This window comes from Amphiura filiformis, chromosome 12 (genome assembly GCF_039555335.1).
Source record: "Amphiura filiformis chromosome 12, Afil_fr2py, whole genome shotgun sequence".
Lineage (NCBI taxonomy): Eukaryota > Metazoa > Echinodermata > Ophiuroidea > Amphilepidida > Amphiuridae > Amphiura > Amphiura filiformis.
The window spans coordinates 57,965,316-57,986,689 of record NC_092639.1 but is presented as its reverse complement, the minus strand read 5'-3'; positions in this window follow the sequence as shown (position 1 = coordinate 57,986,689).

Here is a 21,374-nt window from a genome sequence, read left to right as displayed (position 1 = left end):
CCGTGATAGTACGATGAATCCTCACGTTTTTCAACAGCTACGCACGTGCTCTATATACTTAGTCCATGATTTTATTCGAGATAGGCCGAGCGACTCAGGCTAAGCATACAATTTGAGATTTTGAGAGCCTGCCACACTGTTTCTATTCTATGTTTTTACGATTTTCGCATGATCAGTATATGGCTGGCCGTAACCGCCACAACGTGGAGCTGCTACGCGTAGCTTACTTTTCGCTTCGCGGAGCTAAATTGACCAATCATGTTAGATCTTTTCATTACGCGGAGCCAGTGGATGCATCCTCGTTCCAGAGAGAGAAACTCTTGCCAAAATTAATGTTTACTATGGGGATTTTAAATGAATCGATTGTAAATAAACCACGACCAGTTGTACATGATCAATACCATTGTTTGATTAGTGTATAGTCAATGTTACCTTGCATGCATGTGTCATGTGTGTGGCGTGTTTGTTTGTTTGTTTGTCTACTGTGTCAGGCCAGGATCACTGACACCCACGGTGATACTGTCATACTATCACGGTGATCATATTGTTGAATGTTGTTGACTTTAAAATAATCATGATGCAGTCATGTCTACAGTAGAATTCGCCACGACCTTTGAAGGACTTAAACCCCATTAAAAGCTATTAAACCAAGATAACACTCAATGAAAACAACTCAACTATGTTACATCAGATCTTCTCTGGTTAAATACACACTGCACTTGTGTCTGTTTTACCTGTGCAATGAGCAATGAGCTGGTATTATAGTTTCAGTTGGGTGAACGATTATACAGCGAACGCAAGGTAACAATACTGTGGGCTTTTGTTTACGAAATGAAACAATAGTCTGCTTAGTGTTAACCAGCGTTCTTTAAAATGAGAAGCTTAATGACTTAACACGGTTTAGAAATAATTTCTTCATATTTTTTGGTGTTATCTGTCGTTTACATATCCTTCCTAAAACACTAAAGTACCAATATTTCCAAACACCTAAATTAGCACAAATTTAGGACATGTTACAAAACTATATTTTCTAGAATTTCAGAGAATACTTTAAATATTGGCCGGTTATTTTTTACACAGTGACGTCAACTAGGCAATGGCCTATACTTCTAACATACACTATTTGTAGAGGTCACGCGTCAATGGTGAGCGCACTGAGTATTGTGTGTAGGAAAACGGACAGTAACTACAGTATGTATGGCCTACTACTAGTATATAAAGTAAATCCGAACTGGTTTGCAGTTTGCTGAAGGTCGAATTCCGCAGGGACACCGCGCAAGTTATACAAAATAGCTCCCGGCGATACACAGCAGATCGCAGAACTGTGTGCATAGTTTACCACCACTCTGCCTAGCTATATAGTTATGTACAATACTGTATGAGTTTCTTATGAGTGCATGTCCATCTTAATAATAAGTCAGTTCGTACTTTTCATAAACTACTTTTTGAATCATAACTTTCGTGACCGAGGATATCTTGCAACTACGTGACGCTCGTCTGGCAAATTCTTAATGAATAAATTCGCTTCACGTAATGAGTAAGTCGTACTTAATTGGTCAGTTTTACCTCCGAGTAATGAAAAACTCTAACATGATCATGATTGGTCAATTTGGCTCCACGGAGCAAAAGTCAGCTACGCGTAGCAGCTCCACGTTGTGGCCGTCCCCGCCACAGCGTGGAGCTGCTACGCGTAGCTTACATTTTTGCTTCGCGGAGCTAAATTGACCAATCATGTTAGATCTTTCATTACGCGGAGCCAGTTGATGCATCATCGTTCCAGAGAGAGAAAACTCTTGCCAAAATTAATGTTTACTATGTGGATTTTAAATGAATCGAATGTAAATAAACCACAAACAGTTGTACAGGATCAATACCATTGTTTGATTAGTGTATAGTCAATGTTACCTTGCATGCATGTGCCATGTGTGTGGCGTGTTTGTTTGTTTGTCTACTGTGTCAGGCCAGGATCACTGACACCCACGGTACTGATACTGTCATACTATCACGGTGATCATATTGTTGAATGTTGTTGACTTTAAAATAATCATGATGCAGTCATGTCTACAGTAGAATTCACCACGACCTTTGAAGGACTTAAACCCCATTAAAAGCTATTAAACCAAGATAACACTCAATGAAAACAGCTCAACTATGTTACATCAGATCTTCTCTGGTTAAATACACACTGCACTTGTGTCTGTTTTACCTGTGCAATGAACAATGAGCTGGTATTATAGTTTCAGTTGGGTGAATGATTATAAAGCGAACGCAAGGTAACAATACTGTCTGGGCTTTTGTTTACGAAATGAGACAATAGTCTGCTTATTGTTAACCAGCGTTCTTGAAAATGAGAAGCATAATGGTTTGCAGACTTAACACGGTTTAGAAATAATTTGTTCATATTTTTTAGTGTTATCTGTCGTTTACATATCCTTCCTAAAACACAAAAGTACCAATATTTCCAAACACCTAAATTAGCTAAAAATTTAGGAAATGTTACAAAACTATATTTTCTAGAATTTCAGAGAATACTTTAAATATTGACTGGTTATTTTTTACACAGTGACGTCATATAGGCAATGGCATAATACTTATTAGAAATTACTAAAAATTTATTAATAAATTAGCTAAAAATTTAGGAAATGTTACAAAACTATATTTTCTAGAATTTCAGAGAATACTTTAAATATTGACTGGTTATTTTTTACACAGTGACGTCATATAGGCAATGGCATAATACTTCTAACATACACTAGGTCACGCGTCAATGGTGAGCGCACTGAGTATTGTGTATAGGAAAACGGGCAGTACCGTAACTACAGTATGTATGGCCTACTACTAGTATATAAAGTAAATCCGAACTGGTTTGCTGAAGGTCGAATTCCGCAGGCCACGCCGCGCAAGATGTACAAATGAGCTCCCGGCGATACACTGCAGATCGCAGAATTGTGTGCATGGTTTACCACCACTCTGCCTAGCTATATAGTTGTGTACAATACTGTATGAGTTTCTTGTGAGTGCATGTCCATCTTAATAATAAGTCGGTTCGTACTTTTCATAAATTACTTTTTGAATCATAACTATCGTGACCGAGGATATCTTGCAACTACGTGAAGCTCGTCTGGCAAATTCTTAATGACTAAATTCGCTTCACGTAATGAGTAAGTCGTACTTGATTGGTCAGTTTTACCTCCGAGTAATGAAAAACTCTAACATGATTGGTCAATTTGGCTCCACGGAACAAAAAGTCAGCTACACGTAGCAGCTCCACGTTGTGGCGGTTGCGGCCTACCATAGCGGCCTACCATATCAGTATCCCATATGATATTTCTATTGCAAGAAAATTTAATTTGTTGTCAGGTTTATCTTAAATACACTAACTGGAAATTAAATACACTAATTAGTGAGGACCGGTATTTTGCTGTGGATATGTTTAACTGCAATTTGCGGGTAAAAATTTGAAATCCTGGGTAAAAATTGTGATCATATTCAACTCTTTGAGAAATAATAATATAAAGGAATGTATGTAAAATCCAGCTGCAATACAATGTACATTATTGACACACTATCACTCTCTTTATCTACGCCAATAATAGAATATCGATTTCAATCGAATTGAATACAAACTCAGTTTTGAGTTTGTAGTTGACTACTAAGCGACCTAAGCGATAGATTGCTAGCCAATCAGATAGAACTCCTGTTCAGTAAAGATAGAACTCCTTTTCTTGCGTTCGGTGAAATACCACTCGCCCGTCGCTCACCAACGGTTTATCATATAGGACGTCGACACTGTGTAAGGTATACATTAAAATTGAAAATCCCCCTGAGTGAACATTAAAATGGAAGGAGATGAGTCTAGTCCCGGGAATTTAGCAATATAATTTAAGAAAGATTAGATGCTTCATATTCCCCAACATTCAAATAGTTACACTATGTTATCCAATCACACGGGGTGTTTAGTTTGATTGACAGGAACGGCATACCCGAATTTTTTTTAATGATTTCTGTCATTATAACAACACACGGACTTAATGAAATTGGGCTCCTAATGTAATACATTATGGGAGTTCTAAGCGTTGCAGAATGATGAAAAATTGTGTTGTGCGGATTTCTTTTTTTATTAAATGAGCCATACTTGCATTAATAGCACAATTGAAAAAGTATTAATGTATAAGTATTTTTGGTAATCAAATTCAAAATGATTAGTACGCATCGATTTGATGTTTAGTGAAAAGCCTTGCCTCTTCCAAAAGCAACATTGGATACTTTCGAAATGTCCAGAATGTATAATTTAAGACTTGTTATACAATTTATTTACTAATTATTTGGATCTTATCTTGAATTTTGATGTATCAGACTCTTTCATTATCAATGAAAACTGATAGGTACCAATCATTGATTTATATAACTCATACAAAGTTTCTTGTTACTTGATTGGCCAATTACTATTGATTATTTTTATCTTTAGCGGCCAGCTGCAAAAGGACTATTGCACTAGCATTCAGCGCGAGTGCAATAGATATTTTCCCATTGCACTGACGCGGAGTTACCTTACACGCGCAAGCGTATAGCGCGAGGTTTCTACCTGGAATCGCCAATTATAGGTGCGGGTGTTGCTTCTTAAATAAATATTAATACATTTAGATACTTTTTATGAGTTATATAAAACAAATATTGAATGTTTTTATTCGTTCAATGGAAATAATATTTTCATTCGGTGAAATATGAACTGTTTCATTCAACTCAGCAAATCCTCGCTGAATGGAACAGTCCATATTTCACCTCATGGAAATATTCTTATAATCTTCAATATTTTTATAACAGTTTATATCATTGATATGACACATCAAAATTCAACATAAGATCCAAATAATTAGTAAATAAATAAGAAGTCATAAACTATACATTCTGGACAATTCGAATGCATATGTGGAATGTGCGTTGCGGAATAATGCACATGGGTGCCTTTTTAATTTCCTTTTACATTTTAGAAGCCAAGAAATTATTTATAATAGAATTGAAGGATTTTAAAATATCATAAGTATCAAGGTCATATTGTGGAATGATGCCAGTAGCGTTACTGGATGATGCTCGTCGAAACAATACCTATCTAAAATTGAATAAGAAACTATCAGAAAAGAGGAAGATATGTTGGAAACACCAACCAACCTTTATTTCAAAATAAAAAGTAACAAAAATAAACAGAAAAACTTGTTTAGGGTGTTAATTTTTAATTATGATATCCAACTATGAGGGCATTTGACCAGTAAAAATTGCTAAATTTTACCCCCAAAACCATTTTTGCAGATCTTCATTATGAAACATATCAAATACCACTCAGATTAAAGCGTTTGTTGAGCTCCTTGATATGATACCAAGTTTGTCAGTGTGGCGTTATTGAATACTGAGTTCAAAGTTTTTACCTAGGACCATCTTGCTTGGAATGTAACCTTGCTGTGAAAGAATGAATGAATCTGTATTTTCATAATAAAAAACAACAAAATACAAAGAAGATCCCGGATCTACTTCGGTCAGCCACAAGAGATCATTTCTTCCCTTTTTCTGCTGTCATAATTATGAAAATAATGCTCTTCTGGAATTCGTTGTTTCAAACCAGGATATACGCAGAGCTTCAAGCGAAGGTAACCGCTATTTTGGTGACACGGTAATCGGTTACCACTACCTATAATAGCTAACGCTTTGTTAATTCCTTGATATGAACTTTTGAAAGAATCTAAACGCAACTACAATTACATTGTATCAATATTTTATTAAAAAACATTGAACACAAAATGTTGCACATGTAAATAGAGAGGACAAAATGCAGGATATTTATTGAATAGATATCTATCATTGGACTTTAAAATTCAAAGAACAGACCTTCCAGAATAGGTAGCCGTTACTCTGAGTTTCATGCCTAAAAATGTTATCGTCAGACGACACGACGGGATGCTTTGGAGGGACTACCATCTCTTGGGAATGTGAATGAATATACATTCCATGGTGTCAACACAGCCAAAGTCTATCCCAGAGTATGTCTGTAGTCAGAAAGTGCTCAACTGCAAAACAGGAACATAATAACAACTTTTTACTCATCTTTTGAATGAAAGTGCTCAATCTCAAAAAAGGGAGAGCGTATAAAAATACGCTCTTATTGATCAGTAAACTTATATACTTCGTTCTAGGCAATATTCGGATAACAAGTTTCTATGTTGAAAACTACCAAGATGAAGGGCCATTACACTCAGTCTTGGCGCAAAAGGCGTAATTTTGAAGCGTTAATGCTCACAAATAAAAGCCATAGTACTGAAAACAAGTTAAGTTGCTTGATTAGTAACTTAATAGTTTAAGCTAGTCAAACTGCTGCGTGATTAATTTAATTTTGAGGCTTGGTAGTATAGCATTGCCTACACCTTAATCATCGCGATCAAACTCTGAGACGAATATAACTAAATTCGTATAGATCAAACTGGTAAGTAAACTAGTCAAACATGGCGGACACATAGAGTTTAGAATCTACAGAGCATTCTAAGGTATACGTTTATTATAAAACATGATAAGTACCGAAAAGTGTCTGTATTGTCTAGTATTATTAATGGGTCAATAGTTCACAATCAAAGTAGATAAGTGGTCATAAATCTGCTGTCATCATGATTACCAGGTAAAGTGGATTTTTGTAAGGTGATACTTTCTAAAAGCGAAACTATTAGCATAAATCTTACCAGATCTTGCAAGCAACGCTGCGGCTGTGCTGCTGTTTGCAGTACAGTAGTCAAGCACGACAGTCTTGCATGGGAACAGCAGATTAGTCAGCCAGATGGACTAAAGCTTAAAACTTCTAAAGTAACGTCATGATGCAGTCATGTCTACAGTAGAATTCATCTCGACCTTTGCAGGACTTAACCCCATTAAAAGCTATTAAACCAAGATAACACTCATTGAAACAGCTCAACTGATTAAATCGGATCTTCTCTGGTTGTGCACAAGTGACTGTTTTCATGTGCGATATCACAATAAAGCTGGTATTCATAGCTTCAGTTGGGTAACCGATTATAAAGGAAACGAAAGGAAACAATGTTATGTGTGGCTTTGTTCACGAAATCAGACAATGTCGTGCTTTTTGTAAACCAGCATTCTTGAAAATGAGCAACATAATGATTTTTGACTTAACACGGTTTAGAAATAATTTCTTCATATTTTTGGTGTTATCTGTCGTTTACATATCCTTCCTAAAACACCAAAGTACGAGTATTTCCAAACATCTAAATTTGCTAAAAATTTAGGACATGTTACAAAACTATATTGTCTAGAATTTTAGAAGAGTACTTTTAATATTGGCCGGTTATTTTTCACACAGCGACGTTAACTAGGCAATGTACTATTACCTATAACATTAACTAAAACACCAAAGTACGAATATTTCCAAACATCTAAATTAGCTAAAAATTTAGGACATGTTAAAAACTATATTTTCTAGAACTTTAGAAGAGTACTTTTAATATTGGCCGGTTATTTTTCACACAGCGACGTTAACTAGTCATATCCCCATACTGTTAACGTAGGGCTATTTGTAAAGGTCACGCGTCAATGGGAAAGAGCACTGTGTATTGTGTATAGGAAAACGGACAGTAACTGCAGTATGTTAAACTACGTGCACCATCTGGGCTAATTTTAAGCTAAACCTAAACTAGTCAAGCGTCTCATGCTACTAGATTAACGTTCACGCTATAGTCAGGATAGTTAGTCAAGCATTCGTGACAAACATCAAGTTACCCCAGCTAGTTGGTACAGTAGGACTGACTAGCATCACGTTAGTTAGAATAGGCATCATCTGTAGCCTACTCGCTTTAAGCTATATGTGACGTGGTATATCAAAAAGAGACACTTTGGGGGCATGTTATCAATTTTAAGTGTTTTACATATCTTAAATATAGAGATATTTTGCTCCACAACACCGTTTATCCCAATGAAATCGGACATTCCTAAGCATGCTAAGCGAAGATATTGAGTTCGTAAGTTATGTATTATAAAATTAGAAATTGAGATTTCGGCCTCTAAAAATATTATTGACAATGCTGAGAGTAGGAATGACCTTGAAAAATGTCTGAAAAAATACAAGATGCCAGTTATATTCCGGTCTGAATCTATCAGACAATGTTTTAAACATCATTAACATCACAAATTTGCAACAAACCCAAATTGTGAAAAAATCACCCGGCTGATTTTTTTGCTGATTCTCCATTTATGATCCTGTCCAAAAGTGTTACCTTTCGATATACCACGTCACATTATTAGCTAGGCGAACCAATTTGAGTATTCAGTAATTAGACTGTTGTACAAAAGTATTGCTACATTGCTGAAAAAAGAAGGATTCCGCAAACTGTGGTTGAACATTGTGCCAATATCCTATCGATTTCACATGACGTACTGCGTGGAATTGTTCTGTCCTTGAAATAAGTAAGATAAGGCTAATAAATGGGATGGAAGGTGTCACTTGTGGTGACATCATGCGCCTACTCCGGTGCTTATAGTGGCGGAAAACGGGAATCCATTAAAATGCAGAGAAAAAGAAACTTTAGTCCACAAAATGTCCAGATGCATTTACAATGGTCGCCAAATGGTTTAATCGGTTTTTGCAAGGTATCAGAAAAATGGTACGGAAGGAGCTTGCTCGGAAGTGGTGATAAGGCGAAAATAACAGTCAAACATGGCTGGGGACTCGGAAATTTTAATTGCAATAATAAGATCATGTGGTTACTCACATAAAGGACATGGTTAAACACGTAATGAACACACAAAATAATTTTTTTGTGCGATTCAAGGTCATCCGGTGCCAATACCAATTATATTATTTAAAGACCATTGTAAAGGAATTGGAATATTTTGTGGACTAAAGTCTCATTGTCTCTGCATTCAAACGAATTTCAGTCTTTCCGCCATTGTGACACAAGTGACACCTTTCATCCCATGCATTAGCCTAATCTTACTTATTTTATCAAAGAACATATCCATCCAGTTCGTCATGTGAAATCGACAGGATATAGGATCAATGTTCAACTTACAGTTTGATGAATTCTTCCCTTTGCAGCAACGTTGCAATACTTTTGTGTAGTGCGTGTGTGTATAAGTGCATTATTTCTAAGTATTTCCCTCGAATCACACAGATAGTTGATCCCTTGAATTCACTCTAAATAAATATTACTCAATGTCGAGTAAAAATGGAATAGAGTAACAAAAAATAGAAATCAAATTGAGTAAAAATGTAATCAATATCGAGTTCCATTTGACTTATTTTGTTACTTTGTTCCTTTTTGCTCAACATTAAGTAATGTTTGCAATCTTTGTTTATTTAAAGTGAAGGTGACCATTGAAAATCTAATTTTGAGTTCTATTGCACCAGCGGTTTTGAAATTAATATTAGAGAGGATGCTATTTCCAAACGTACGTATCGTACGTCCAATCTATTCAAAATCCCGTCATATGAGAGTGACTTTGAATAGATGTACGGGAGTATGATGCATACGTTTGGAAATCGTATCCTCTCTATTATTTATTTTTCATTTATTTTTTATTTTACAAATTCGGCTAAAATACATCAAAAAATAAAATAAAATTACTTATTACAATCAAAAGAAAACCAAGACGATACTACCCAAATAGACTTGCCTGGAATAGCCACAACCATCATCCCAGCAAACACACAAATGTTTTAAAAACGTCACAAACGTGTTATAAACAACATTTAAATGTCCGGTTATATAAAGGTCATGAAAACATTTTTTATGAAAAAACACTATAATAACGTTTTTGTAAGTGTTGTCCAAACGTTATTGCAAAATATTTTTGGCAAACATTTTTGCAAAATATTTTCTCAACACTTAATACATTACGAGTATGTTAGAATATTTTGCAATGTTATATAAAGTTTGTCCGGTTATATAAAGGTCATGAAAACATTTTTAAAACATTTTTTATGAAAAAACACTATAATAACGTTTTTGTAAGTGTTGTCCAAACGTTATTGCAAAATATTTTCTCAACACTTAATACACTCCGAGTATGTTAGAATGTTTTGCAATTTTATTGAAACGTTTTATAGCCCGTCATTTCTGTAAACGTTTTGTGTTTGCTGGAAAGACACTGTACACTATTGCACAATACTTATATTTAAAAACAATATCAGATTGCAATCTGCTCAGTGATCTCTTCTAGCCAGAAATGTAATTTGACCCCTTCCCCACCAAACCCACCCGCAACACCCACTCCCACCCACCCACCCAACCCGACCAACACAGAACACGCATAACAAATCCCCCAAAGAATGTTACATACTTCTTACATACATTTTTAAACACATTTTTGTTCCAACATCTAAACGAAATCTCGGATGTAAATTTTACTGGGCTAACAAGTAAAACATAAGCTTTCATCTGATTTCAAAATCTCAGTAAAATGAGGTAAAATGGTTCAATTTACTCAATGCTTGCCCTCAAACTTTCTCACAGTGACGAGATTATTTATACCTCCCTTAAATATTACCCTTAATAACTACGAAATTTCTAGTGATATTTTCTTAACTTAGTGTTCTTCTCATTTCTGAAAAAAAAATCACTACTCAGAGAACAAATTAATGTTGTGTCTAAATGATTTTGAAGAAAACTTCATCTCTTCTTGATGTTTAAAAAATCTTCTTATCTTTTTAAGCTGCCGAAAATTGAAGTGTGCAGAAACATCTAAATAATTTATTAACATCATTTAAGAAATATAATTTTTTCTCCGTTTTTAAGAGAACCCCTACTACTAATTTTAAATCTTGATTCTGAAAGAAAAGAAAATGGGTCACATAGAAAATAGGTACTGGATGCTGGGGTAACATAATAAACAAAAGTACGATAGAAAACGCCTCATAGATGCTTTTGTTATCTTTGGATGTCTGTTCAATGAAGATCATAATATTTATTGCTACGGGCTCCATGATGCACATCCCGATGAATGTCTTCTTTGGTAATATTCTTCATTGTAGATGAAAGACATTAGTTGAGTGTTTTAGGCAACCTCGAAGGGTGTGATAATCCTCATAATGATAACTTCCTCCGGTATTCTAAACATTCATGTACATGCCCTGCCAAGGTTCTGTCTGTGATTTTAAAATCCGGGTGAAATGCATTTAAATAATTCAGATATTGAATCTTCCACATAATCCATAGGTATATTGTTAGTTGTATTCTGTCAAGTGTGTTTCTTTGGTAAGTGTATCTTCAGATGCCAAATTATCATGGTTATGATGCACCTGACAAAGAAATAAGAAAACAAATACCACATGAATACATGACAACTAAACATCTCAAAAAAAGTAACTAACCCCCTTATATAATGGCCATTATTCAAAAAGGGGCTATTGTATCACAAATCTTTAAAATGCGTTGGAACATTATTTCTGCGCATTTTGACACCTCATTTGATACGATAGCCCAGAAAACAATAAAACACCGGTCAATTTAATGTAGTGAGGTCCAGATTTGAAAGTTGCACTTACATACAATACAAAAACACTCAAATCACATTCAAATCTTGGGTTGATTTAATATACGCTGTGACGTCAATATTTAGACAATTGCTACAAATGAGGTGTCAAAATGCTCGTTTTTGAATAATGGTCATTATTTTAGGCGGGTTAGTTACTTTTTTTGTGATGTGTATATAGAACAGTAACGTCTTTACTCTCTGTTTACGAAATAATAAAAACATATGAATGCGTTTCTAGCAGAAATAAGGGGTAATAATGATTTTTATAGTATTATTGGCCTGAAAGCACATGTCATGATAGTTTAAAGAATGTTATGCATTTTCTTTAATCAGTCGATAGATGTAAACTGAATTGTCTTCATTGGCTAACGTGATGAAAATAATAAGAGTTTGAAAGAGCCATCAGTGGGTGGAGTAGAGATCTGAACCCGGGATCTCCAATTACAGTTGGATGTATTTGTATTGACCGTTTAGGCGGAACGGGTGGGAGAAATGGCAGCTTTAATCAATACTGAAAAAAATATTATATCTGCAGTGACATGAGGTGGGAGTGATTGCCCCCTCACAACTCAAACAAAAAGAAACATTCCTTGGTCTTCTTAGTACTGTTTAAATACGTACACGTACGTAAACACCTTGTTTAGAAATGGGGTTCAACTTTCACTTCAAAGAGTATGAAACTGCAAAATTATCCCTGTAAAATTGGGACGAACTATAATGCTGATTGGGCAAATTTGTTTCTTTGAACCCCTGACAAAAAGTCCAGGCACGTCACTGCCGGTAGCTGAACTTTAATTAGCATTGGGATCTTATACATCCCTTGTCAATTCATACACGAATACAGACTATTTTCCAACAGTCAAAGTCCCCGTGCATTGCGTACGTACGTAGCAGTTTTGCCTGACGCATTCATTGAACGATCGGCCCTCATTGTCTGGTGATGCTGAGACTTTGATTGTTTGAAGTTTGTCTGTATCTCTTTATACTGGGAATTTCAATTGAATGATTACAGCTGCACAACAGCGTGACGACCGTCCGCGTACACTGTGTGATGAACACTCGCGTGTGCGTGACGCGGAAGTAAATCCTACCATCCCAGCTCACTTGTGATTGGTTAGTATTATTGTATCCAAGGTCGTGCGTTCGTGTTGTAGTTTGAAATACGCGATATACGATCGCGGTTGGGTCGAATACAACTGTTGAAAGATGTATTCATTTAATTGAAATTCCCAGTATAGTCCATGGGTCAATTGGTTTAATCAAACTAAAGAGTGCGTACCTCCTGCGCAAACCATGTAGCGTCTCCTATCGCTCCTGTTCTTGATCTTCAAGTTACAAACTTGGCACTTTGTTCCCGATGGCATTCTACATGCTGTTAAGGAAAATTGAAATTAATGGCAACGTTTATTTTAAACGATACATAGATGTTTTGAATTACAAGACAGATTTCGCACACTTGACTTGCCCTTACTTATGCCGTATATTTTGCATTTGAAGGGTCTCCCGATTCCAGAAAAGTACAGTACTATTGTTTTTATTAAAAGCATTATCCTGTTTTGACAAATGGAAGATAGCTAAATCCTAATTAAATCCTCACGTTGCTTCTAATTCTCGCTATTCGCAATAAGGGCGCCGCCAGCGGTTGCGATGTAATCGTGATGTATCATGGGAAAATCGTGATGTATCATGGGAAAGGTCGACATCAAGTCCGCGCAATACGAATATTCCATGCTATTACATAGGAACACGTGACAATATTTTTTAGTTTGTCAATATAACGGTATTACACGCAAATCGATAGAGAAAAATTAATTGTGCACATTTCAAATCACATTATTAAGTATTATTGAGTATCGATTCGCGTGTAACACCTTTATTTTGACAAACTAAAAAAATATTGTCACGTGTTCCATGTAATAGCATGGTAATATTCGTATTGCGCGGACTTGGATATCGACCTTTTCCCATGATACATCACGATTACATCGCAAACCGCTGGCGGCGCCCTTATTGCGAATAGCGAGAATTGGCAATGAAAGTCAACTTTTATGCATTTTTAGTGCGTTTTTTTCGAATGCTGGGGCAATCAAGTCCAAAACACTTTAGTTAAGGGGGTACTACACCCCTCGATAAATTTGTGTCTATTTTTGCATTTTTCACATAAACTAATAACACAGTGGTAATAAAAGTTATGTATATTATAGGGGCAAGGAATCCAATTACTACACTGGAATTTCATTGACCCAAGACAAGTGGTTTGTTATTTATGATAAAAAATAAGGTACCGCTAGCATGTACCTCGTTTCCTATCATATATACTGAACCGCTTGTCTTGAGTCGCTGAAATTTCAGTGTAGTAATTGGATTCCTTGCCCCAATAATATACATAATTTTTATTACCAGTGTATTATTATTTTTTGAGAAAAATGCAAAAATAGTCACAAATTTACCACAGGGGTGTAGTGCCCCCTTAAGCATTCTAATGTTTAGAATGTTTTGGAAAACACATTTTTCAATATGTTTCACAATTATAGAATAACACAAAATATTAACATTTTGATTCAACTCCTAGCCTATACTCAAGATTTTGAATGCTTAGACTTGTGCCAAGTCTAGAACTTTGTGACTACAATAATGTAAGAAAATGTGCAAAATTACATGTTTTGGTCCATTTTCCCTCAAGAATATTAAAATTTGAATTTGATTGCCAGGTAAAACTAAACTAAAGTATTAAGATTTAGCCATATTTCATTTGGCAAAACAGTATAATATCTTTTAATCCAATATTTTTAAATCCAAAACATGCTTTTCCTGGAATAGTGAGTAGATAGCAAGATACATGTATTACGGTCGGTTGCTATATGATAGGAAACTGTGGTAAAGTGTGCGGTCTAATTAAAGGACTCGGGCTAATACGCTCGTATACCACACAGGGCAATTGTCTCCCCACTTGATATGAATCATGCTAATTTTCTTTCGGTTAGTGTCTGATCCCTGGAGGTACTTGATTTTCGTTTGGGTAGGGATGTGCGGGAGGGGTTCTGAAAACGTACCCAAAAAGATACCAAAATTCACGGAAAAAAGACTCCAAATCTAATACTTATTTTCAATTATTTAACTTCAATAGTAAATTTGTCTATTTTTGGAAAATTGTTGCAAATTTTGCTCAAAAACAAGAAAGAAGCTTAATTTTTGAGACAATTTTGAATACAACACATCCATCTCTGCCGCACATTCCCGGCCGTACCCACATCTAAGTATCCCAAGGGTCTGATCCTATACCATGTATACGTACGTCCTAAATTTGGATTAGCCCTCTTTTGCATGTGCAGCGCCGTATTTTCCGCTTCTAGATACTGGAAAAGGTCGTCCAAAGATAAGGCATCCCCTGGTTGTAAATCGTCTCTTAGTACACCAAAGATAGGAACGAGTAACAAAGATAACAGGATTGGGTACACGTAAATGTTCTTCATCATGTGTGGTGACTTTTCTTCGTTTCTGATGAACTGAAAGCAACAAATAAGGATTAGATAAAAGGTGCCAATTAAACATTCAATAGCAATTGAAATATATTGCACTTTTCATAACATGCAATTTAAATATAATGTACTTTTATTTTAAAATATGATAAACAAAATTGATATAATCCTTGACATAATTAATTCATCTGTAATGCGCTATACGATTTCTCTTCAGCTAGCTTGAACAAATAGTATGCTCAACGAACTTACTGCAAATCTGGCTGCGACGGTTAATCTAGATTGAAGCTGATAAGGGTATTGTGTCTGATTAGAGCTGCGTTCCAGAATGATGCTAAAATGATGGCTATTGCTTGTGTGGGCCAATGCGGTTAGCATGATCTATCTATAAATGATCTCTTGTAATTTTGGTAAATAAATCTGCGGTTGAAAGTATTTAAGCCTTCATTTCATATTTTGTTGACTGAAAAACCTGATATTGTGGTGTATTGCTAATGTTTACACATGTCCCAACTCACACTTATTAAAATGTGCTCAATTGGTTGTGTTTGTAGGACAACATATAGCAATTTGGAATTAATGTTTTAATAAAGACATAATTTAAATCCCCCATAGTACCGCGTTTTGAAATTAATGTTTTAATACAGACATACAATCCCCCATAGAGTCCAACAGTTTGGAATTAATGGCTTAATAAAGACATATAAATCCCCCATAGAGTTCCGCAATTATGCAGCCACGATAGTAAGTGAGTTTTCTTGCATTTTACGTCATTTGTTTCAGCTTAAGAGAGATTTTCTGAGAAATACTGATGCCATGGGAAAAAGGTGGAAGATGGGGGTCAGCAAATTTCAACCATATTTTGGCAATTTAATAAGTTTGGATAAGTGTTCATAATAATCAGTATAAAAAAATCTGCTATGCCCCTCCTGAGAAATATGGGCCCCTAAAATATGCCCCTAACACGTATTTCCCTGACTTGTAAAATGCCGTTTTATGCCATTTTTGCACAAATCTTTGGCACCTAAGACAAGCATCTATGAAAGTAAATTTTTCTACACATCTTCTTTCATCCTTTGTCTTTATCAAAAATATAAAACAACAAATGTTTATATTGGGATGTTCCATTTATGAACAGGGTGGGGCCCATATTTCACATTTTACAACTTTTGAAAAAAAGTGAAATATCCCTCTACTTTGTGACGTCATTGTAGGAGTTCCTCAATCTTTCTCAAATTGTTCATTACAGGAGAATACCTCTGTACATAGGTCATTTATATAATGCAATAAAAATCATGGAGACTTTTTTACTTTTTATAGAACACAAACATGGATTTTCCCAATATGTGACATTGGTATAATGATGCTGTATATAACGCCAACATCAAATATAAGATCTTTTCACTGTAGCAGTCCCTTTTCTTGAGCCAATAGTCAGTTATTCCATTGAGGAGTAAAGAACCACATTTAAGAATGCAAATCAAGTACAGGGGTAGGGGTTTCTCTTTTACAGCATATTGGTAAAATCGCCAGTAGATAATGCTCCTTGAATATGAGCCCCTCTCATGTCACAAGCTCATATTCATACATGTTAGTGGTATTATGATTATTATGAAAATCACAAGCTCCTATTCTGATTCTTAATCATTTCACATGCAGCAGTACTTAAGCTATAGGAACTAGACCTAGTAGGGCCCCATACCCCAAAGTACTAAATCCTAATAACCTGGGGTGGAACTTAATGCTAGGAGTGGGCTATAAATGGGACTTGTTTTGTTTTGCTTCGGGATAAGTTTTTTTGTATGTTCTATTTAACCTAGGCCTATCTCAACATGAAATTACAAAATGTTAAGCCTGGGTTTCAAAAAAGAATGTGCACAGCAAAAATCCAAAATGGCCACATTTTCCCTGAAAATCACATTTTAGCCATAACTTTGTCATTTTTGGGTCTTTTTACCAGGTTCTGGTGTCTAGTCTATGGTTTTTTTTGGTCAATCAATCTATTTATGCAGTTAGAAGAAGTCTCAAATCTTCATGTGTTGAGTTACGACCATTTCTGACCCAATGCACCTTTTTACCCAAATTTTGAACCAGGCCCATAGACCTCATATTTAAATTACAGAAAAAGCTAGACAACAGGTTAAAACTTACATAACACTATAAATTGGAAAAACGAAATAGACACACAACATACGTTACATCAAGTAAAAAATGTAGATTTTTGCACTGCAGACTTTTATACAATTTTGATAGTTTAATGGATTTTATTGTATTTACATTTTTAGCAATTTCTTGCATTACAAAAGTTTGTATTACACTTTAGGCCGTGTAAAATTAATATTTTGGTTCTCGTCCCCTCCCTCCTCAATTTCTGGGATTTGTCCGATTTTTTTTTTTTTTTTAGATTTTTCAATTTTTTTAGACTTTGGAATGATTTATGAAATCTTCATACATATAAATAAGTTTATTAGAGAACAAGCATCACTTCCAAGTCTTTTTGTGGTACTCTAGGGGTTTATCCTCAGAATCTCACATTTGAAAAAAAAAAAAAAAGGGCCTCATCGTTTCCTCGAGCACTGTTGGAGAAGACCGAAAACTACTGACAATGCTAATTTTACATTGGAAAAAAAAAAAAAAAAAACACCTCCCTCCCTCATCAATTGATGAAAATCCTCTGGACGAGAACCAAAACATTAATTTTATACGGCCTTATATTACTGATAATATGAGGCTTCTTTAATTGTGAGCTAGGATAATTCAAAGAGAAGGCAGTTTCCACTAATTTTAAAGCAAATTTCCCCAGTAACATTTGACAAATTCCCTCATCATGTGAACATGACCTAAACATTTTACCCGGAATAGCCAGTATCAGGGATAATAAATTCTCTTTTCCTGATCTCTTTTTTACACTGTCAGTATGGGAGAGCTCCAACTAAGCCATGTGTATTGACCCTTGACCTTCTACAGTGACAGTGGTATGTTAAAATAAGATGAGGGAAAGAAAATTTGTTATCCCCAATACTGGCTATTTGGGAGTAAAATTTGTAAGGACATCTCCACAATATGAGGTAAAATTTACAAAAAAAACCCATAATATTAATGGCTACTTGTTATGTTGCTATGAAAACTGATAAGTGTCACAGGCACAATCTCAAACTGCTGCATGATAGTGTCCTAGATATCATCATCAGTGCCATGTGGTCGCTGCTAACTTTCATCTCCGGTATCAGTACCAACGCGCATCAGGTGATCCACTCGAAGGTTTTGTCCCCCGCGTTTCATCCCCATTATCATCAAGGTAAAACCCAATATACCAACTTTTGTTGCCTCCCTCATCCCAGATGACAGCAACAACATTTTTCTGTGACCTATGACCTTTGAATTTTGGGCAGTTTGACCCCAAATTTTGAGCAATTTGTTGCATTAAAAAAGTTTGTATTACACTTAATGAGTATATTATTGATATATGGATTCTTTAATTGTAAGTTACATGTATTAGGAGATTTCAAAGGGAAGGCAATTGCCATGGCAATGGCCATTTATACTAATATTTAAGCAAATTTCCCCAGTAATCTATGATCTTTGAATTTTGGGCAGTTTGACCCCAAATTGACCCATTTTCTTCATTTTGAGCAATTTGTTGCATTTAAAAAGTTTGTATTACACTTTATAAGTATACTATTGATATACATGGATTCTTTAATTTTAAGCTACATGTATTGGAGATTTCAAAGAGAAGGCAGTTGTCATGGCAATGGCCATTTATACTAATATTTAAGCGAATTTCCCCAGTAACATTAAGCAAATTCGATTTCACAAGAAAAGTATAGGCCCTCTCCGAATAACTGCTAACAGAGCCCGTTTTAGTACTAATTTCGATGTTGAAATAGCAGCCATCACTTTCTAACATTTGTTAATAAAAACTGAACCTTACCTGTAAAGATAGACAAATTGGAGCTTAAGTGAAAATTTAGGCTTTATTTAATACAGCTAAAAATAAAGAAAACTATTGTCATGCGTGGTAGAATTGCCGCTTAAAAATGTTGATTTTTACATGCTTTTCACTATGATGGAGAGGTTATTTTGGTTTTTTGCGCCCCCTTAATAGACAGAGGTCACTCAGATGAAAGAGAGCAGTTTACTAGTATATTGACCATCAAAGGATCCTCAATACAAACCCCAAAATCCATATAATGTGTCAGCATTTTTGGTATTTTTTAAATCGAGAATCATAGATACATAAGCGTTTTTATGTTTAACACAATAACACCCCTACTTGATCAATGTAGTGTTCCAATATATTATTGTCTTTGTTGTTAACTACATAGTGATAGAAAATAATTATTGTAGGGCCCTACCTGCGTTCCTTGGAAGAAAAAGGTAATATTCATTTGAGGGTGCATAAAGCAAGATTATTTTTAAATCAGCACAGACAGAATTTTAGTACTGACCCGGGGTACTGAACCCTTTATAGAATAGTCCTGTTCTATAAGCATTTATCCAACACAATTTAGGCCCCAATTTATTATGTAATAGTTTTGTTGATGTTGTTTACTTCTGATAGGCTCCCTTTTCATCAAATTTCATTTTTAAACTTTAGCATGAAAATATCGCAATTTTGCACTTTTCTGAAAAAGAGCATAAAGTAAGATGTGCTCATTTTAAAACGGAAAAAGTCTCCACGATTTTTATTTGCTCAATTGTTCAACCTATATCTACTTTATCCAACAAGTAAATAACTTTGACAAATATATTGAGGAACTCTCACAATCATCTTGCAAACTTTGCTTCAAAATTAGTATTTTGCACTTTTCTGAAAAAGAGCATAAAGTAAGATGTGCTCATTTTAAAACGGAAAAAGTCTCCACGATTTTTATTTGCTCAATTGATCAACCTATATCTACTTTATCCAACAAGTAAATAACTTTGACAAAAATATTGAGGAACTCTCACAATCATCTTGCAAACTTTGCTTCAAAATTAGGATTTTCACATTTACACAATTGCTGAAAAGGCCATTACACCCCTCTCTGAAAATGGAACAACCCAAATGTTGTACAAAGAATTTTTAATTGTTATGTCGAGACAAAATGTGTATTATTACTGTGAAGTATAAATAAAATGTCTGCAGATGCGCGTTATTACGTGGCCCTAATCAAAAGTTAGTGCACATTTCAAAGTTTTTGTGTCTGAGAAGACAATCATGGGGGGTCAATTTGAGGGGGGGTCCAGTATCTCCCAGTGGGGGTCCTCAAAATTTTTTAATACCTCCACTGTAAATACTCATGGACACATGTTTGATTGACAAAATATGAACAAAATTTGCTGACCCCCATCTTCCACCTACCATCTGAGTCTATCGGATAAACCCTCTTAAAATATACAAAGAACCTTGCCCCCTCGATTCAGTGCTGTTAGCAAATATAGTAAAAGTAAAATTTGGCCAAAATCGAATATTATGGCTTTAAATAATTCAGTCAGTAAATCATTCTGTAAATCGGTCAATTAATGGGTCAGTATGGGCAGATTGCCATACATCTCAGTTTTGAGTAAAAATAATGGGAAAGAGACTGTCGATTACATCAAAATATAATTAAGACTATTTTCGGCAGCGATAATAGAGAAATTGCTGTATATAAGGATAAACTTGATAATTGATATGTTAATGCTCTTCAATGACACTAAAGTTATTGTAAGTAAAACATTTCGTTATCCTAGCATCCTTTTTTATGACATTTTCCAATAGTTATCCACGAAAAAGCTTGTTCCCAAAATTTCAGTTGATTGCGATTTTGAGTTGGTGAGTTATGCATGATTATGTGTATTACACTGCTCCATGTGTTGAATTTCGTTCTGGTGCACCAGAACGTAATTAAAATCTTTTTTGTACATAGGCATTATGTAGCCAGAGGTTTCTAGTGGTATAAAAATATCAAATCTTTTTGAGAAAAGTTGGGGGATGCTGCTGTGTTAGTCTTTATCATGCATGACAAGAAATAATATGAACTAAATCATCGTATTTATCATTTTAATGTGCTATTCAAAGATATCCATCAAACATATTTACATGTACTTCTAATCCATGTGTGCTAGTATTATTTGATTTGTTTTATTTTAGAATATTATTTCCTTGTAGACCACATAATTTAGATTTTTTGAAAGTTACGATATCATACAAATTTTATGGATATTTTTAACATTCAAGGTCAAAAATATCAAATATATAAAGATATAAAAATTTTAATAATTTGCCATAAAATTTATATTATATCGCGAATTTCAAAAAATATATATGGCTATTAAAGACTATTATGGATATTAGAATGACATTCCTCGTATTCAGAATGCAATTTGGTGTGTCTGCTGTGC